Genomic DNA, 6,898 nt, shown 5'->3' on the forward strand with positions numbered 1-6,898 from the left:
TTAAGGAAAAGGTAAATTTTTGTACAGCACAGTAAATATAATTGGTGATGAGGAAAATCCACATAAAATAATAATTTCATGCATATGTTAATTCTGAATTTTAATTTACAACTAATATCAAATAACTCTAGATATTGTGTTATTTGTACTATATGGCTAATATTTTATATGTCAAGTTAAATAGTTAATTAACAAGATTGAAAAATAAACCAAGAAGGACTATAATATACACAACATTACTTTGTAATAATGTAGATGCAGTATTTCTCAAAGCTAGTAATATTGCTAAAAGATGTGTCACAGATTGCTTTGGGGAGGCATAACATAACTTTTAACTGAACCTCAATAAAGAGATTTTTCTTATAGAAAATAAATCAATCTCCCTTCGTTATTAACTACATATATGAAAAAATGATTAAGAATTTTCAACTTTGCCTTCTGTGTATCACAGGAAACAACTTTGGAGAGTGTAAAGATATCACAAAAAGTGAACTAATGAGAAATTTTGAAAATTCAAACTCTGGGACATATAACAGTTGAATAATGCTTCCTCTTCTGATTACCTTCTGTCTCTGGTATTTGTGCTAGGAAAGTGCATCTGATATTTCTTTGAAGAGATAATTGAGAGCTAACGCTTCAGTAGAGACTATTTGAAGAGCTGCTATGCTCCAGTCAGGGTAGAGGCAATAGTTATGAAAAACAGAGAATGCATGTTGTGGGCTCAACCCTTAGAAGAGTGCAAACTGGAAAATGCCTGCTTAGTCTATCTTTATAAATACCCTGTACTTCAAAGGCACTTTACTTTTTATTCTGTCCCTTTTTCAGATATTATTCCATTTCCATATCCCCATCTTTGAAAGACTTATTATTTTTCCAATTTCATAATCTAAAGATAATCTATTTATTCTCCACTATTTTGTGAGACTTGTGGAGTCCTATAAGACTTCTTTCACCCTTTTTCTTATTTTATAACTATTAAAGATACAGTTCTAGAATTATACTTTCATGTTCATTATATATTACTCTCTTTCAATAACTGCTAAGGCATTTTAATTTAGATTCAATCTCTTCGCTATACTTACATTCATGTATAAAAATATAATAAGATTTGTCTTTTGTATGTGATTTCTCTCAATATTTATTTCATTTCCAACATTTGTGTTCATTCAGGTCTTAAAATTTAATAGTCAGAATACAATTTTCTAAAAATCCAAATAATAAGATAGAATAATTAGGAACTCAGAGTAATGCACAATATAAATTAACCAATGTTAGAGTGACATAAAGAAAATACATGAGAGTTCAGGAAGCTCATACCTGATCCCTGAAGTTCTTCTCCTCTGCTTCTTATTTCATTGGCCTCTAAAATGTGTACCAAATCAAGATCACCATATCAGAGAGTAATCACATTCTGTTTACTCAGCCTTGAATACTTCTGTCTATCTATCTATCTATCATCTGTCTGTCTGTCTATCTATCTATTTATCTATGTGTGATGGTTTCCATATCCTTGGCACAGTGAGTGGCATTGTTAGAAGGTGTGGCCTTGTTGCAGAAAGTGGGTCACTAAGGGGGTGGCCTTGGAAACTCTCCTCCTAGCCACCTGAGGATGTGTTTCTGGCTTCCTTTGGGTAAAGAGATAGAACTCAGCTCCTCCTGCACCATACCTGCCTGGATGCAGTCATGCTCCCAACTTGATGATAATGGACTGAACCTCTGAACCTGTAAGGCAGCCCAATTAAATATTGTCCTTTATAAAACTTGCATTGATCATAGTGTCTATTCACAGCAATAAAACCCTAAGACAGAAGTTGGTACCAGGGACTTGGGCATTGATGTAATAGACCTGACCAAGCTTTTGTTTGGAAGAATGTGGATTTGGGGACTTTGGATTTGGAAAGCAGAGGAATGCTTTAAATAGCGCTTAATGGGTTTTTTTAGTAGAAATGCAGAAGTCTTTGTTACTGAGAGTGATTTGAATTATGCAAGCCTGGCACAAGAGGTTTCAGAAGAGAATTTAGGTATGTGCTATAAAGACTGCTTTTCTGGTATTTTGATGAAGAATGCGGCTGCTTTTAACCCTTGTCTGAAGATTCTTCCTGAGGCTAAGGTGAAAAGACTCAGATTAATTGCATTGACAAAGAAGTCTCAGAAACTCCTAACATAGACTCTGTTCTCCAGTTAATTTGAATTAAGAACATTGTAAAGAAGCATAGCAAACTTAGAAAGAAAAAATATTAAATATATGATATTAAATGAGTACCAGGAGCTGAATCCTGTGTTCAAGAATATAAAATTGAATTAAGGAAGTAATGCCCAGGGGCAAGATCCCACCCAGCTAAGTTAGCTTCAGGCAACTCAGTACAAATCTTTAATCCCAGGAGACCAGTGAACAGATCCCTAAATTCAAGGTCAACCTACAGAGCAAGATCCAGGACAGCCAAGCTTAGGCAGTGAAGGAGTTAGAAAAGAGGAAGCTAGTGATAATGTAATAAAAGGAGTAGGTGGAGAGAGCTCACCGCCAGGACAGGTGGGCACTCCCGAGACTGCAAAACGGAAGAGACCGCCAACACTGCCCACCCCTGCCCACATCCCTGGCCCAACAGGAAACTGTATACGGCCTCTGGGTTCCCTTGGATAAGGGCACAGGAGCAGGAAATCCGCTGCTTCTGAGACACCGCCGGAACCTGAAGGGACTGACCGGATACACAGTTCTCTGCACCCAAATCCCATGGGAAGGAGAGCTAAACCTTCAGAGAGGCAGACACACCTGGGAAACCAGAAGAGATTACACTCTGCCCACATCTCTGAGTAGAGAGGAAAACACCAAATGCCATCTAGAACCCTGGTGCACAGAAGCTCCTGGAAAGGGCGGTGCAGACTTCCTGGTTGCTGCCCCTGCAGAGAGCTCATAAGCAACACCCCACGAGCAAACTTGAGCCTCGGGACCACAGGTAAGACAAACCTTCCTGTTCCAAGCGACTTGCCTTCTGAACTCAAGACATAGTCCCACAGGAACAGCTAAAGACCTGTAGATAGGAAAAACTACAAGCCCGAAAGCAGAATACTCTGTTCCCATAACTGTCTGAAAGAAAACAGGAAAACAGGTCTACAGCACTCCTGACACACAGGCTTATAGGACAGTCTAGCCACTGTCAGAAATAGCAGAACAAACTAACAGTAGAGATAATCTGATGGTGAGAGGCAAGCACAGGAACCCAAGCAACAGAAACCAAGACTACATGGCATCATCAGAGCCCAATTCTCCCACCAAAGCAAACACGAAATATCCAAACACACCAGAAAAGCAAGATCTAGTTTCAAAATCATATTTGATCATGATGCTGGAGGACTTCAAGAAAGACACGAAGAACTCCCTTAGAGAAACACAGGAAAACATAAATAAACAAGTATAAGCCTACAGAGAGGAATCACAAAAATCCCTGAAAGAATTCCAGGAAAACATAATTAAACAAGTAGAAGTCTACAGAGAAGAATTAAAAAAAATCCCTGAAAGAATTCCAGGAAAACACAATCAAACAATTGAAGGAATTAAAAATGTAAATAGAAGCAATCAAGAAAGAACACATGGAAACAACCCTGGATATAGAAAACCAAAGGAAGAGACAAGGAGCCGTAGATACAAGGATCACCAACAGAATACAAGACATAGAAGAGAGAATCTCAGGAGCAGAAGATTCCATAGAAATCATCGACACAACTGTCAAAGATAATGTAAAGTGGAAAAAGCTACTGATCCAAAACATACAAGAAATCCAGGACTCAATGAGAAGATCAAACCTAAGGATAATAGGTATAGAAGAGAGTGAAGACTCCCAGCTCAAAGGACCAGTAAATATCTTCAATAAAATCATAGAAGAAAACTTCCCTAACCTAAAAAAAGAGATACACATAGGTATACAAGAAGCCTACAGAACTCCAAATAGATTGGACCACAAAAGAAACACCTTCCAACACATAATAGTCAAAACACCAAACGCACAAAATAAAGAAAGAATATTAAAGGCAGTAAGGGAAAAACCACAAGTAACATATAAAGGCAGACCTATCAGAATCACATCAGACTTTTCGGCAAAGACTATGAAAGCCAGAAGATCCTGGACAGATGTCATACAGACCCTAAGAGAACACAAATGCCAGCCCAGGATACTGTATCCTGCAAAACTCTCAATTAACATAGATGGAGAAACCAAGATATTCCATGACAAAACCAAATTTACACAATATCTGTCTACAAATCCAGCACAACAAAGGATAATAAATGGTAAAGCCCAACATAAGGAGGCAAGCTACACCCTAGAAAAAGCAAGAAACTAATCGTCTTGGCAACAAAACAAAGAGAAGAAAAGCACACAAACATAACCTCACATCCAAATATGAATATAACAGGAAGCAATAATCACTATTCCTTAATATCCCTCAACATCAATGATCTCAACTCTCCAATAAAAAGACATAGGTTAACAAACTGGATATGCAATGAGGACCCTGCATTCTGCTGCCTACAGGAAACACACCTCAGAGACAAAGACAGACACTACCTCAGAGTGAAAGGCTGGAAAACAACTTTCCAAGCAAATGGTCAGAAGAAGCAAGCTGGAGTCGCCATTCTAATATCAAATAAAATCAATTTTCAACTAAAAGTCATCAAAAAAGATAAGGAAGGTCACTTCATATTCATCGAAGGAAAAATCCACCAAGATGAACTGTCAATCCTAAATATCTATGCCCCAAATACAAGGGCCCCTACATACGTAAAAGAAACCTTACTAAAGCTCCAAACACACATTGAACATCACACAATAATAGTAGGAGATTTCAACACCCCACTCTCATCAATGGACAGATCATGGAAACAGAAATTAAACAGAGACGTAGACAGACTAAGAAAATTCATGAACCAAATGGACTTAACAGATATTTATAGAACATTCTATCCTAAAGCAAAAGAATATACATTCTTCTCAGCTCCTCATGGTACTTTCTCCAAAATTGACCATATAATTGGTCAAAAAACAGGTCTCAGCAGGTACAGAAAGATAGAAATAATCCCATGCGAGCTATCAGACCACCACGGCCTAAAGCTGGTCTTCAATAACAATAAGGGAAGAACGCCCACATATACGTGGAAGTTGAACAATGCTCTACTCAACGATAACCTGGTCAAGGAAGAAATAAAGAAAGAAATTAAAGACTTCTTAGAATTTAATGAAAATGAAGGTACAATATACCCAAACTTATGGGACACAATGAAAGCTGTGCTAAGAGGAAAACTCATAACTCTGAGTGCCTGCAGAAAGAAAAAGGAGAGAGCATATATCAGCAGCTTTACAGCACACCTAAAAGCTCTAGAACAAAAAGAAGCAAATACACCCAGGAGGAGTAGAAGGCAGGAAATAATGAAACTCAGAGTTGAAATCAGCCAAGTAGAAACAAAAAGGACCATAGAAAAAATGAACAGAACCCAAAATTGGTTCTTTGAGAAAATCAACAAGATAGATAAACCCTTAGCCAGACTAACGAGAGGACACAGAGAGTGTGTCCAAATTAACAAAATCAGAAATGAAAAGGGAGACATAACTACAGATTCAGAGGAAATTCAAAAAATCACCAGATCTTACTATAAAAGCCTATATTCAACAAAACTTGAACATCTGCAGGAAATGGACAATTTCCTAGACAGATACCAGGTACCAAAGTTATATCAGGAACAGATAAACCAGTTAAACAACCCCATAACTCCTAAGGAAATAGAAGCAGTCATTAAAGATCTCCCAACCAAAAAGAGCCCAGGTCCAGATGGGTTTAGTGCAGAATTCTATCAGTCCTTCATAGATGACCTCATACCAATACTATCCAAACTATTCCACAAAATTGAAACAGATGGAGCACTACTGAATTTCTTCTATGAAGCCACAATTACTCTTATACCTAAACCACACAGAGACCCAACAAAGAAAGAGAACTTCAGACCAATTTCCCTTATGAACATCGATGCAAAAATACTCAACAAAATTCTGGCAAACCGAATCCAAGAGCACATCAAAACAATCATCCACCATGATCAAGTAGGCTTCATCCCAGGCATGCAGGGATGGTTTAATATACGGAAAACCATCAATGTGATCCATTATATAAACAAACTGAAAGAACAAAACCACATGATCATTTCATTAGATGCTGAGAAAGCATTTGACAAAATTCAACACCCCTTCATGATAAAAGTCCTGAAAAAAATAGGAATTCAAGGCCCATACCTAAACATAGTTAAAGCTATACACAGCAAACCAGTTGCTAACATTAAACTAAATGGAGAGAAACTTGAAGCAATCCCACTAAAATCAGGGACTAGACAAGGCTGCCCACTCTGTCCCTACTTATTCAATATAGTTCTTGAAGTTCTAGCCAGAGCAATCAGACAACAAAAGGAAATCAAGGGGATACAGATTGGAAAAGAAGAAGTCAAAATATCACTATTTGCAGATGATATGGTTGTATATTTACGTGATCCCAAAAGTCCCACCAGAGAACTACTAAAGCTGACAAACAACTTCAGCAAAGTGGCTGGGTATAAAATTAACTCAAATAAATCAGTAGCCTTCCTCTACACAAAAGAGAAACAAGCCGAGAAAGAAATTAGGGAAATGACACCCTTCATAATAGACCCAAATAATATAAAGTACCTCGGTGTGACTTTAACCAACCAAGTAAAAGATCTGTACAATAAGAACTTAAAGCCTCTGAAGAAAGAAATTGAAGAAGATGTCAGAAGATGGAAAGATCTCCCTTGCTCATGGATTGGCAGGATTAATTTAGTAAAAATGGCCATTCTACCAAAAGCGATCTACAGATTCAATGCAATCCCCATCAAAATACC

This window comes from Rattus rattus, chromosome 8 (genome assembly GCF_011064425.1).
Source record: "Rattus rattus isolate New Zealand chromosome 8, Rrattus_CSIRO_v1, whole genome shotgun sequence".
NCBI classification, from domain to species: Eukaryota; Metazoa; Chordata; class Mammalia; order Rodentia; family Muridae; genus Rattus; species Rattus rattus.